The following is a 14,527-nucleotide window of genomic DNA, read 5'->3' as shown; positions in this document are numbered from 1 at the left end:
AAAAACCTTCCTACTTCTTCAGACTGCTGCTGTGTATCTAAGAATGCTGTTTGGCAACATATGCTGCTGTTGTAAAGCAAATAACCGCTACAGATGAACCCAAATGAAGGGAGCTTTCTACAAAACATTACGGGATAGGGGGAGAATGATGAAGCATCCTGAAATCAGAAATGGTTTCTTGAGCAGAGAAAAGTAATTCAACTCTGGTATGTGGTAATCTGTGCCTATGGATAAGTATTTCTTTATTGAAAGAAAAAAATAAAATCATATTTTAATCAAGACAATAGGATTCAAACATCTCACGGAATTTGTGTTCGAGCCACGATGCATTGGAAAGAAAAAGAGCTGGAGGAAATGCATTAGCGCTCTGTAGTACAGGAGACAGCAAATGGCTCTTGCAAACTCCCCAAATTGAGGAGGTGTTCCAGGGTTTCTAGAAAGTTGAATTTGAATTTCATCTTCTAAAATGTGTATTTTAGTTTCTTGCAGATACTCCAGAAGTCGATAGCTCTGTATTAGTCTTGAACTCGAGTCTGTACAGATCTTTTCATATGCCACTGTTGATATGTGAGACCTACTTATGGCTCCCATGTAACAGGTTCAGTGAAGTGCCAGGCTGGGCTCAGGCCTCCAGCTCTGGCACGAACACTCTGTGTTCTCACAGCACCTGCAGCTTGTTGGTGATTGTTATATTTGATGCTACTTGTCCAACTCATGTTTATAAGACTACAAATATGGGTTCTAAAACCAAACTGCCTGTGAATGAACCTCAGCGGGGCTATGTAACAGCTGTGCCCATATAACCTTGGGCAAGACACTCATTCTCTATGCCTTAATCACTTTACCTTTAAAGTGGAGATAAGAAAACTTTCCCACGGGTTTGTTATGAAGATGGGTTAATGTTTGTAAAGCAATTGAGTGCTAGCTAATATCTTAAAAATGCTTTTTAATTCTAAGCTACAGTTATTTATATTTATACATTAAAATAAAAATAGTTTCACCCTTGTCAGCTGAAATCATTGTTTTCAAGAGCAGGAACAAACTATTAATTGGTAATGGAAAATTCTAAATAGATGTTTTTCAAGGGATGTTTGAGATTGAGTGGATTGAAAATAAAACCAGTTATATTCTTCTAGAATAAAGTCACTTCTCAATTAGTATAGGCCATCCTGAAACAAGCAATACGAGATGGAATAATTGGGTTGAAAATGCTCATGCAAAATCGGGTAAAATCGAGAAAGTATAAAGATAATTTTTTGCCATTAGGGTGATTAAAATTCTCTGAAATCTTCAGTGTCTTTATCTAATGAATATATCCTATACTCCCCACCAATTTTCAATTTTATCTTGAAACAAGGCACAGTGAGCAAAACAATAAGACACAGATTCTTTCCGTGTAAATTGATTAGATTAACACCATAGGATAAAATGCATGCAAACAAAATTTAAATATGCCAATGAACATAGACAAATAACATCACTTAAAGAAGGTTGCTCCCTTGCTCTTAAGGTTCTTAATTTTCTGCTCACTCCTGCAGAAAATTATTACACCATATTCTGCTGATACCAGACAGTTACCTATTATGAAAATACAATTGGTATAAAAGTTTGGTAATCTAGTCTAGAGAAGATTCTAAAACCGTACTCACATTACATTTGATAAAGACATTTGGGGGTGAAGATAATATGAATTATTCACAATTCAACAGAATGAGAGTATAGATATGTAGAACCCTATTCTTATTTTTCTATACTATAGATAAATATGAGGAAGATTCTTTATGAAAATATAAAACACATTAGAGGAGGAGATATTTTAGGAGATGAGAGCCATTTTTAATAATGTGAAACAAGCTGGCAACAACTGAGTGAGGTCTGTTGATTGTCAAAACATTTCAAAAAGCAAATTGAGCTCGTTATAAAAAATATCAGCAAGATAAACAGATTAGATCAGTAAAGTTGTAGCTGAGAAATATTTAAGTACTTTTTTTTCTAATCAGCAAAATTAATAGCATTTTGGGGGTCTCACTTGCCATTTCAATATTAGAAACACATGAAAAAGCAAGAGTAGTGGCTCCTATCGAAGCACCTTGAAAATTCATTCAAGTGGCATTTGCATACTGGAAAGTTAAAACTAGCTAACTGAAATGCTGGCTTTTATTTATCTATTCGTTTGTTCAGCAAATATAATTGTGTGGCAGCTACTCTTCTAGGTTTTGGGGATATAAAGATGAGCAAAGGCAGACACAGCATAGCCCTAGTCCCCATTCTGCTGAGATAAATATTAATCAAGATATTATACAAATAATGCTATATACTTATAATAATTGTAAATACTATAAGACCACACAGCAGAAAGACCTGAGAGCCCCAGAAAAGGCTCTTTGAGAAATTCGGTAGGATTTATTTAGGCCTAGTGAAACCGGAGTGAGAAATGGGAGTGGAGAACTTTCCAGACGGAGGTAAGCCTTAACTTAACAAAGGCCCTGTGACTGTGACAGAAGGGAGAGTGGTGAGTTTGAAGAACTGAGAGAAGGCCAGTGAGGCATCTCAGAGCTGTGGAGCTGGGACTCAGGTGACACTGCAGGAGGTGAGGGTGTTAAGAAGCGCCAGACCAGACATTGAGTGGGAGGGTACGTTGAGGCTTTTAATTTGCATTCTGAGATCAATGGAAAGGTTTGAAGGGATTTAAACAGGAGATATTGTGTTTTGAGGGTATGTGACAACAGCTTGGGGACTCACTGGAAATGATTGCCACAACCAGAGCCCAAGGAAGGGAAACATGAAAACAGGAGATGTCTATCTGGCTGAAGAACATTGAAAGGATTCAGGTGAAATTTAGGACGGAGGATTACTAGTCAATAGATAATGTGATACGCATGCTGAATGTGCAGAATCTGCAGAGCTGGGTCAATTCTGGTGGTTGTGAGGTCCAGAATTTACGTTCTCACAAATTCTAAAGTTTTTAAACTGAAAGTGTGTTACTTGTCTTGAGGATAAATGCTAATATTGAAATGACAAGCAAGACCAAAAAATGCTATTGATTTTGTTGATTAAAATAACATTACTTACATTATTCTCAGTTTTAATTTCATTGAACTAATTTGTTTATATTGCTGATATTTTTGATAACAGTCTCAATCTGCTGATTTGGGTTGTATTAGCATACTTTTAATAATTTCTGTAAAGAAGCAGTAATGAAATTTCAACTCTGGACTAAACATGTAAAACAAAATAATTTAAATGAATCAAACTTTGAGTTATTTCTGAGAAAAACAAATCTCAAGTTTTATAATATATCAGAATGAAAAATGTCATTGTCGGATAGCATAAAATTTAAATTGTATGTGGAACCTGCTAACCAACTCCCATCAACCTAAATATTTATCCAGCCTAAAGAATGTGAGCAGTATATTATGAATGATCCAACTAAACTCCAATTGTCTATCACTCATCTTTGAAACTTCTGTCAATTTGAATATTAAAAAGTTAAACATATTCAATTCTAACATATTTTCTTTTTATGACTCATTTTTTCATACAAATATAAGGATAATGTGAAGATTTTAAAATGTGCCATGTGGTTTTATTAATAAAAATTACAGTTCATTTTATAGTTATGTCAAGACCTAGCTACCTGAGTTTTTGAAAGAAGGTAGAATATAAATAAATACCACACACATAAATATATAACAAACAACCATCGAGACCCACCCCACTTTCACAAAGGTAGTAAATATTTTATACTTTAATAATTTACTTAAATTGGTACTGTTTTACTATCCATCCTTCCAACCTCATTATTGAACTCTTGCTGTATGGATGTTTTTAGTATAAATCTTAAAAAAAAAAAATCACTTTCTTATAAGCAAAACAAATACAAAATGCAACAATGTCTGCCTTATTTACTTATTTTTGTAATGGAATATTTTGGCTTCTTAAGGAGAAATATTTCTTAGAATCCTGATTCTGCATTTTCATTCTGACCAATTGTTAATCTTTTGAATGCTGCTTTCCCCACAAATCTATAGTTTATGTTCAATATTTTTTTCATTGTTAACAACACATTTAAAAATGAAATATATAATCACAAGTGCATTATTGTAATGTTCTCTTACAGTGGAATAAAATAACTTGACAGCACAATAGCAGTAAAGAATTGGACCCCTCTAAAGAAAGTGCCTATATTGTAGACTCATGTAGCTCAGTGACCTTCATGGGGCCTGCAATGCTTCTAAATTATTTTATTATTAATACATCACATTCATGAGAATATGACAATCAAGGGATTACAATTGCAATGGACGTTGGTACGGATGATATCTTATACTACTACAAATTACATAAATGAGAAAAACCATATCTTTGATCTTTAAAAATAAGCTGCCTTTGTGGCATATTGTCCACAAAACACTCCTCTGTCATGAAATGTTTAAAACAAACACACAAACAAATGAACAAGCCTTTTCACCGGGTTCGAGATGGGACCTGCTGAGATACAATTTTCTGTGCGCAGCGGGCCAGTGATCGGTCGCCCACACTTAAACTCACTGGTGCCATAAACCAGAAAGGGTCAGTCAGAAATTCCTCCCTGTGATATAATCTATGTTCAAAATGTGTCTGATAATCAGAGTAGTTCTATATCTTTCTCGATAAAAAACAGAAAAAGTGTCTGTATCCAGGAGGGGTGGAAAAACCTGTCAGAATTCTACAGAGATGAACTCAAAAGCAAACAGTCTTCAGTCCGAATCTACACAGATTCTCAGATCCGAGATTTAACAAATATGAGATTTGAAAATAAATAGCAGAAGCCCCAAATCCCAGGTTCTTTAAAAAACAGAGCTGTTCAGTATCTTAAAATGCCTTCATGAGGTGTGGTGTGGGTAATTGTCAGAAAGTACAAATTGAGGTGGTGGCGGGGGTGGGAGTGGGATAGTTTAAAAGAGGAACATTTTCTAACTTAAATAAATGGAGGTAAAGAACTTTCATGCCATGCTTTTAGTGCCATTTCAAAGCTCCAAATAAGCTAAAACAAATAAACCATCCTCTCATTTTGACCTAGATTACTATTTAAACAAAGGTGCATATTCTTAATTTACATGAAAAGCAGTTAGGCCTCCTGCTGACAGCACTGTGAAAAAACGCATCTGCATAGGGCAAGCTTTTTATATTTAAAATGAAAAAAAGCTGAAAAAGTTCTTTGTTTGTTTGTTTTTTTTTTTTCCCTCTCAGCCGCTATTCACTTTGGGCCACAAATGCTACTAAAATTTTTAAATTGGTTTGAGTGAGGATTATTATTACTGTTTATACATGTTTCAAATATGTGTAAAATTATTTATGATTCATTCTTAAGGCCCAAATTTTGACGTTTCATGATGATGTTTTACATTTTAGAAGTGGCCAGAAAGCGACGTAATTTTTCCCCTCCCTGGAATGCTTTGTGAATAAGCTAGACTTTGTAAACGCACAGGGGAACATGAATGGGGAAATCCGCAGTAAGGATTATATTTCTATTTACATTTATCCATATTTATTAAAATACAAATTTGTTAACTTAAACATATTTTTGGAGTATGCTTATTTTTCTGTAGAGTTAAGTTCTCTGTGATTCAGTAAGTGGCTCTTTTTTTTCTCTTTTTTCTTTGGGAAACTTTTTTTCTGGTTAGAAAGATGGTACACGTTCTTTTCAATAAGTGCACATTTAAAGGAGAAAGTAAGAGACTGACTACTCTCAACACTTTGATATTACATTTTCTCACTCAAATTTATTCACCAAAAATTCATTGTTCACCTGTCATCTGCCAGAATATTTCTAAGTGACAAGGACACAGTGGTTAACAAGGCCAATGCCAAACTTGCCCTTGTAGGGTAAGAATTCTAGAAGACTATTAAACCAATGAATAAATACATTATAATTACAAATTTTGATAAGTTCTTTCAGGAAAAAGAATGATATGCTATGGAAGTATATAGTAGAGGGTCTATTCTGATCTTGGGTGTATTCTAAAGTTTTCCTGTGGAAGCTGGAGTGAGATATGATGAACAAGATGTACTTAAATGAAGTAGGAAGGGCATGTGAAGAGCCTTGGAATGAGAGGCTTTGGTCTAGAACTGGAAGGGCTGACTGTCAAAGAAGACATGGTGCCTGGTGAGGCTGGAGAGCTGGGTAGAAGCCTGATCTTGTAATGCCTCGAGACCCACTGTGAATCTATTTTTGTTTGTTATACTGGGAGTGATGGAAAACCACTGGAGGATTTTTAACTTGGGAAAGACATGATTCAATTCAAACGATCACTTGGAACATTATTTTCACAACATAGCTAAACATGTTTAAGATAGTCGCAAAGCCTCAAGAGACACAACTTTCATGACAAGTGCATACTTCTGTCATCGAGCTGGTCAGATATTGTTGGCTCTGTGCAATGATAAAAACAGTTAAAATTACTGGTTCCTTCCACGTCTCTGCGTCTGATTTAACAAAGTGGAAAAACCCAATCACATCCTTTTTCTACTATCATGTCTCCAAGAGAAATGAGGTCAAGACTACAGGTCAATTTTGGATTGGAGGTAAAAATGTCTAATCCATTTAATTTTTAAGGCTGACTTTGGTTTTATCCTTTCATAACAGAACTGGTACATACAAGCAGAACATTTCAGAGAAAAACATTGCGAGAACTGGTCTCGGTAGTTGAACTGGGTGTGTTGGTAATGAAATTTAGTGAAGACACTGTATGTTTAGTAAAGAGCAAATGCCCACAGGGTGAACAGTAGCCAATTTGTAAGCTCTCATCACATTCCTCATGGAAGATGTGAGAAGCAGAAGACAATAGGGAGCTCTTGTCAGTGGTACTGGAACCAAAGAACCAGCCCATGAGACACTGGCAAAATAGGTCTAACAGTACTCAAAGGATTTGCTATTTTTACATTCAGTTTCACAATGGAGAGAGGGAGAGCAGATCTTCTAACTTGGGGTGAGGTTTCTATCTGTGGGGCAACAGTATGCAGTACAGCCAAAGAAACACCAAATATCCACTAAAGAGATTATATGGGGAACGTAGTTTGCGAAGTACCAAGGGAAATATCACCATCATTAACCAGGTAATCAGCTCAAGGAACGGGACAACCAAATCCAGGTTAGGCGTTTGGATGAGCTTGTTTCATGTAGACCTTGCTGAGGTACAACTCTGACAATATGCTTCTGGTGATCCTGGGAGGTCATAAATGTTTGTACCATGGCCTGGGCACTACCTCTTATTTCTTGGGTGATCCTGGGAACCTTTGTTAGTCTTTCACGATGAAAATAGGAATACGATCCTCACAAAATTGCTATAGAATTAAATGGGAGAATGTCTGGCAAAAGGTGACAGCTTAGCAAATATTAGCTATTATTATATCTCAAAATCTGTGACAGAATGAGATTTCTCTGTTTTTTGGTTTATACATCTATGCAACAGAGAGCACCAAACTGTTAAATCAATCTTATTTGTAAAGCTCGTAGAGTCTTGAAGGGAATACCACTTTATCAACATGAAGTATTCTGAAAAATACAATGGACGATTTCATCTAAGCTAGATAAATATTATTATCTTCATTATATAAAGGTCAGAGTGAATCAGGGAACTAAAGTAACTTGTCAAAGAATGTCAGAGTTTGAGATTAGAATGCTGGCTCTTCTAGTTCCTACGAATACTGTTAGACAAAGGCTTTCTGAAGCAAATAATTCCCATCCATTCAAATCACTTCAAACATTCCAAATAATTACAGTTCAGCTAATTCTTTATTTTTTCATTCAGCTCATATCTCTGAATTAAGCAAATAGTTAAGAAAAAGAACTACAAGTGTGTGCAATTGTGGCATTGGCTAATCAGGGTAGACAATGGCAGAGGATGGAAGGAAGGATCAAGATTATCTGCATACATTTATTTACAAGATGACCAGGAGAAAGTTGGCAATTCAATCTCATGCCACATATATTAATTAATATTGAAGACCAAAAGAATCATCGCTAATAGACTAGAAATAAACAGTAATTTATCTGGGCACACAAAACAAACAACTACTCATTCAGAATTAGATATTCCCTAACTCCAAACATTCCCAACATCATTTCCTGCTCTAGGCAAATATACTATGTATTTTCTTGCCTCACCATAAATTTCTTGTGGTTTCCATTATCACTTGATGTAATACCATAAGCTCCTTTCCTTGTTCAGAAGCTTTAAGACCTTTGTTCTGTTTTCTCTTCCTCTAAAGACACACAAGTCATAACATGTGTCTTTAGTTTGCAAAAGAGCAAGAGAAAATGATCTTAGTCAATGTCTCTGAAAATGTTCAAGGGATCCTAAGAAGTATAAGTTGGGGTGCTGACATAAGTTTGTTATGCAAATGCCAATTTATAGGATTGTATCACTTCCTTTATATGGTCTTCATGAAAAGCTTGCAATAACTAGAAGAAAAATTCCATAAAAAGCTTGCATCACTATTTTACCCTATGAGACTACATTTCTTAGGTTCTTATCTAAATAACTTGTATGTGTATATCTGGATTTTATAATGTCGACACAATTAAACTTATTAATAAAAAGTTTATACTGAAGAAGTGGTTCTTGGAAACTGCTCTCTTTCGAAACAGAACATATTGCATATGGGTAAAAACAGTGTTACCTCTTTCACTACAACACTAATCTTAATTACTATGTAAAACTCAATCCAGGAAAAAGGTCTATTTTATTATATCTGCCAGCAAAATAATCTTCATTTGGTGTGGCAGAAGATTAAAGGCAAATAAACCTCTCAACTAACCTATGTTTGTAATCCACTAAACTTGCTTTTCTCATGCCTGTATTTTGGCAAGAAGAGTAAAGCAGACCAGAGCTTGATCAGCTATGACTGCCATAGCTAGGAGGTCAGACGACTGGGTGATGATGAGAACAGAGAACAATGGAGAAGGAGAGAGGAACTGGGGAGAAGGAATTGCCACGAAGGAAATTGGGTAAAGGCAGCTATATCCAAAATCTGCTCTGTGGCCTACAACTCAAATCCACAGATGGCCTACATTTGTATGTCATCTTGTCTATGTTGAAAATATATATTAATTATAAGGCAAACAATGGGGGAAAATTTAGAAGATTTTATCACTTTTGGTAAATGAATTCCTGATAAAATCCAGAAAAAAATATGAAATGGCCCAAATTACAAATGCTATGTTTTACATTTTAAATTGTGTGGAATTGTAATTTTATTTGTATATTGACATTAAAAGTGATTGCTATTTTATTTTTTTTTTAACAAAACCAATCAATGCTAAAAAAAATGACCTAAATACTGAAAACAAATTTCAAGATAATTAAAAAAAGAAAGCATCTAATTTTTACAGGCTAATGGATTATGTTAATTGTCAAAGAAATAATTTTTGGTTTACAATGTTATTATTTAAGGATATTATTGGCATATTTTGGATCCAATCACATGTTTCTAATGCTCTGTTGAGTGAATAGAAGTCACCTATGGAGAATGTTAGAGACACAAGCTTGGCCAGTGGATCTTATCATGCACTCTAGTTACACTTCAATCCTGTAATTACTTTGCTCTCAAAAGTCCCACTAATGCCCAGGGTTTTCCCATATACCACATAGATCAGACTCAAAGACCTCTCTGGGGGATATCAATAGGGATGAATACAAAGCAGTTATGAAACCTGCCTTTGTAAATATGGTGTTAGGTAAAAATCTAAACACAAAAACATGCCATGCTAACAGGGAAGTGAAAACATATACTGTGCTCCTACAACAGAATATAGAATTAAGTATATTTTAGTAAATAGGGCAAAAAATTTTACTGTTTGAAAACTTCTTTGGATCAGATAAACTTAAATGCCTTGATTGTAGCACCAAAAACTTGAGAAATTCAAGGTTATAGAGATAGAAAAATAGAAAAAGAGATATTATAGTATTTTGCTTTACATAACACATTTCTACATCTTGCTTTATTTATCTCAGTCACCTGTATAATATCTGAGGGATAAATGTCTCTAAAACAGAAAAACAAAACAAAACAAACAAACAAACAAAAACAACAACACACACCTCATCTTAAATTGAGTTATTAGAGAGAGATCTTTAACCACTCAGGTATTTTAAGTGGCTGAAATATCAGGTCTCCAAAATAATCAATACATACTAACTGATTTATGAAACTGTTAATTGACATAAACCTAAGAGTATCAAAGATTTTTAAGGAACAAACTCTAAGTTTTTAAGAAAGTAAAGGTTTTCCCTAAAATACTAGAAAGTACAATGGTATCTTGCTTTGGCATCTTAAAATTTGAAAATTATGAATTAAAAAATGTAAAACAATGAAATTACTGAAGTTTTTGAACAACTGCACAGAAATGACAGTTTGCTGATTGCCGCCGTTTTATAAATCTAGTAGGAAGTCCAAATGGAAAAAAAAAAAAAAAACAAAGGCATTCAAGATGGTATTTCCAAGTGTGACTTTTCTTTCCCCCTGTTATTAACAATCTAACAAGAGGGAAGGGGCTTTAAAGACTATAAGACCACCTGCCTGCTATCATGTAGCCTTGAGTCCTCAGTCACTGCTGACAACTCAACAGCCTTTGAAGGAGGGTAGGGACAGTTGGGGGTGGTCCCAGAGGAGCCCCTGATATCAGTTAACACTGTAAAGGTTGCCCTGAACACTGGTTGTAGTGACAAAGTGGAAAAGAAGAGTAGAGTGAAATTTAATTCCCTTAAATTCCCTTTTAAAAATGGGGTCTCTTTTGTGCACCTTAATTTAAAATCCTGTCTCATTTTGATTATTCGTAAGTAAATTCCTCTAATACTGAACTCTGCTTTTAGAGCGAATACAGCTGGGATTGGCTTGTTTGGCTTGATGAACTTTATCATTAATTAAACGCTGTGTTCATTTCTCTGTGTGTTGGGGAGGCTGACCCCTTCGAGATGGATCTGTGGTCCCAGGGTCTGCTCTTGGAGCTCAGAGACTTCTGCAGAGACTGCCACCCTTGTGCACCTCATTAGGACGGACTGACTGCGGTACAGTGAGGCTAAACGCTTCCCTAGTGCCCCTTCTGGGTGCTGCAACCTATTAGATTTGTTTCTTATCTCAGGATCAGCTTGCCTGTGCCTTCCAACATGACAATTAGCTAATTTAATAAATCTAACTTAGTCTAATATGCTGCAGTGAGAGAACCATAGGAGGGGCTCTATCATCATCCCTAGGTCTTTTCTTTTCCTGCTGGCATTCTTTTTTTCCTCATAAAATCTCAATTTTCATAATAAATTTCTGGGAAAAAAATGAGCTCACCTCCATTTCCGAAATGGCAAATAAATTCCATTTTCTGAGCTAGCTTATATTGACTGGTGGTGTCCACCTAGATGGCTATGGTCAGGATGGTGACACCTAGTCCGGCTTTCAGGAGAAAGATTCATGATTGGTTAATAATCTTCCCATAGATGGAGAATGGAGGCCACATTTTTGCTGACCTTGCTGTATTTAATAGAGCAGAAGGTAATGGCAGTTAGCTGCCTAGTGTGTCAGCATATTAGCTCACGATTTTACTAATTTTAGTGTAACCAAGTTTCGAAAACTTACATATAGAATACTCACAGAGAAAAGTTAGGTCTTTCGTTAAAATAAAAATGTAATTTTGGAGAAAGTTTGACATATTAGTCAAATTTAGAATGCTCTGTTCATTGATCCATGCATTTTGAGATGCTGATCTAACCAATGATCCCTGAGCCTCATAGCTTTTCTTCCCAGAGGAGTTTCTCTCAGTTCCAGACTGGCCTCTACCAATCTTTAAGCTGTTGACTTGAGCATCAGAGGACAAAGAGAGGCTTGGAGTAAAGTGAACCAGAGAGAACAAGGGAGTAGAGAAGAAAAGGAAAATATACTGGAACAAGAAAAAGTTTTCAATGAATCCAAAGTAATGAAAATGATATTCTTCTGCAACTGGACACTCCTTTTTGGTGGCAATTGCAATGTGCATTGAACAATGGTGACCCAGCCTGATAAGACAAGGGCCTCCCAAGGGAACCAGTTGGAGGAGGGCACTTATTTGATGATATGAGCTCTAGCATAAGTACTAGGAAAAAAAAAAATCAATATTATTGTCATCATGAATTGGGTCATTATACATTATTTTAAAAAGAAATGAAAATTTGCAAATCATGTATCTGGTAAGGTGTTAATATGCAAAGTATATAAGGAACTCATACAACTTAATTGCAAAAAAACCCCAAACAAAAACCTGATTTAAAAAGTGGCAGAAGATCTGAATAGGCATTTTTTCAAAAGAAGACATACAGAAGGCCAATAGGTATATAAAAAGATGCTCAATATCACTAATCATCAGAGAAATGCAAATCTAAACCACACTGAAATATCACCTCGCATTTGTTAGAATGGCTATTATCTAAAAGATAAAAAATAACAAGGGTTGGTGAAGGTATGAAGAAATGGGGACCTTGCGTTCCATTGGTGAGCCTTTAAATTGGTGCAGCCACCATGAAAACCAGTATGAACTTCTTCAGTAAATTAAACCTAGACTGCCATATGAGCTATAATTTCACTTCTGGGCATTTATCTGAAGAAAACAAAACTAACCCCAAAACATATATGCACACTCATGTTCATTGCAGCATTATTTACAATAGCCAAGATATGAAAAAAACCTAAAGGCTTATTGATAGATGAATGGATAAAGAGAATGTAGTATAAATGTGTATAATGGAATATTATTCAGCCGTAAAGAATGAAATCTTGCCATTTGTGACTACATGGTTGAACCTTGATGGTATTATGCTAAGTAAAATAAGTCAGACAGCAAAAGACAACTACCACATGACCTCATTTACATGTGCAATCTAAACACAAACACAAACACCATCACTACCACCAACAACAAATCGAGCTCGGTAATACAGAGAACAGATTGGTGCTTGCCAGAGGTGAGGGTGGTGGTGGATGGGCAAAATGGGTGAAGGGGGTCAAAAGGTACAAACTTCAGTTATAAAATAAATAAGTCACAGACATGTAATTTACAGCATGGTGACTATAATACTGTATTGCATATTTAAAAATTGCTATGAGAGTAGATTTTAAAAGAGCTTATCAAAGGAAAAAATTTTGCCACTATGTATGGTGAAGAATGTTAACGAGACTTACTGTGGTGATTATTTTGCAATATACACGAATATCAAATGATATGTCATAAAACTGAAATGAATATACTATTATATGTCCATCATACCTCAATAACAAAAAGAAATAAAAAAAAACCCACACAAAAAAACAAAGAAAAATACCCTCATCAAACCTTAAACCTTCATTTTAGTAACAGCAGCAACCTGCTGTAAGGCAAAGTACTGGGCTCAAGGCTGAAATGGAAAGACTTTGGATGCAGGTTTAGAATCCGACATACCTACTTGTCTCTTGGCCTGCCCACCATTTATTAAAAAAAAAAAAAATGGATAATTTTGATATGATGACCCAGTAAATTGTGAAGAGGAGAATTTGAGAGGCTGGAATGCCTAAAACAGCATAAAGGTGCAAAGTGAAATTGCTCCAATAAGAAATGGACTCTCAAAGAAGAAACTGCATGCACTTGCTATGGGAAAATTGTGAAAACAAAACACAAACAAAAATAAAACAGATTATTCGGATCTGTCATTTAAAAAATTCCTAAAGCAGTCCTATATCTCCTTACAATGATCACTGTGTTCCCTAAATCTAACGGAGCGCCTCCATATTCCATTGTCCTTGTGAGAACGTTCCCTAGACTATGGTGAGAGAATGACGGCTGTGGCTGTTGTGTGGGCAGGGCTTATTTCAACATTGGCTAAAGTGAGCAAGAACGTTTCGTAGTTGGTAAGACATTGTTAAAAAATAAGAACGATCCAAAAACTGTAAGTAGCACATATTCCCGGGCACGGCCCATGAAATTTGGGTTTATTTCCCTCTTGCTTTTTCTGAGATTCTAGTAAAGTTTTTAGCTTTCATGATACCCAGAGGCCATGTGTCTGATGGCCATGGCATGTCATATAATTCCACCATTCTTTACATCCTTTCCTTTGGTACAGGATGCATGGTTTTTGGTTCTTTCTATGTCCCATAACTGTATTGCCCTTTGCTGAAATAGGAGCTAATTTCTCTAGGATAAGGAAATGTTAGTTATTGAGTGGTTAGTGAGGGTCTGTGTAGAAAAGTCCAGGAGAGAAAAAGTGCTAAAGCAAGAGATGATATTCTAAGAGCAAGAGACTGAAAAAGGCCAGGGTGACTGTTCTGATGATCTAATGCTGCAAAACAAATTACTCAATAAATTGCTCCGCTTGAAAATTGTCAGGGTCAAGAATTTGGACAGGACATAGCAGAAATGGCTTGTCTCTGTAGCATGTCTCTGGGGCCTTAATTGGTAGACCCAAAGACTGGAGGCTGGAATAATCTGAAGGCTTGTCATTCATATGTTTGATGACCAAGGGCCTTGATTCTTCTCTATTGAGGCCTTTCC

Source organism: Pteropus medius, unplaced genomic scaffold (assembly GCF_902729225.1).
Source record: "Pteropus medius unplaced genomic scaffold, Ma_sr-lr_union100, whole genome shotgun sequence".
Lineage (NCBI taxonomy): Eukaryota > Metazoa > Chordata > Mammalia > Chiroptera > Pteropodidae > Pteropus > Pteropus medius.
Note: the sequence above shows the minus strand (reverse complement) of the source record.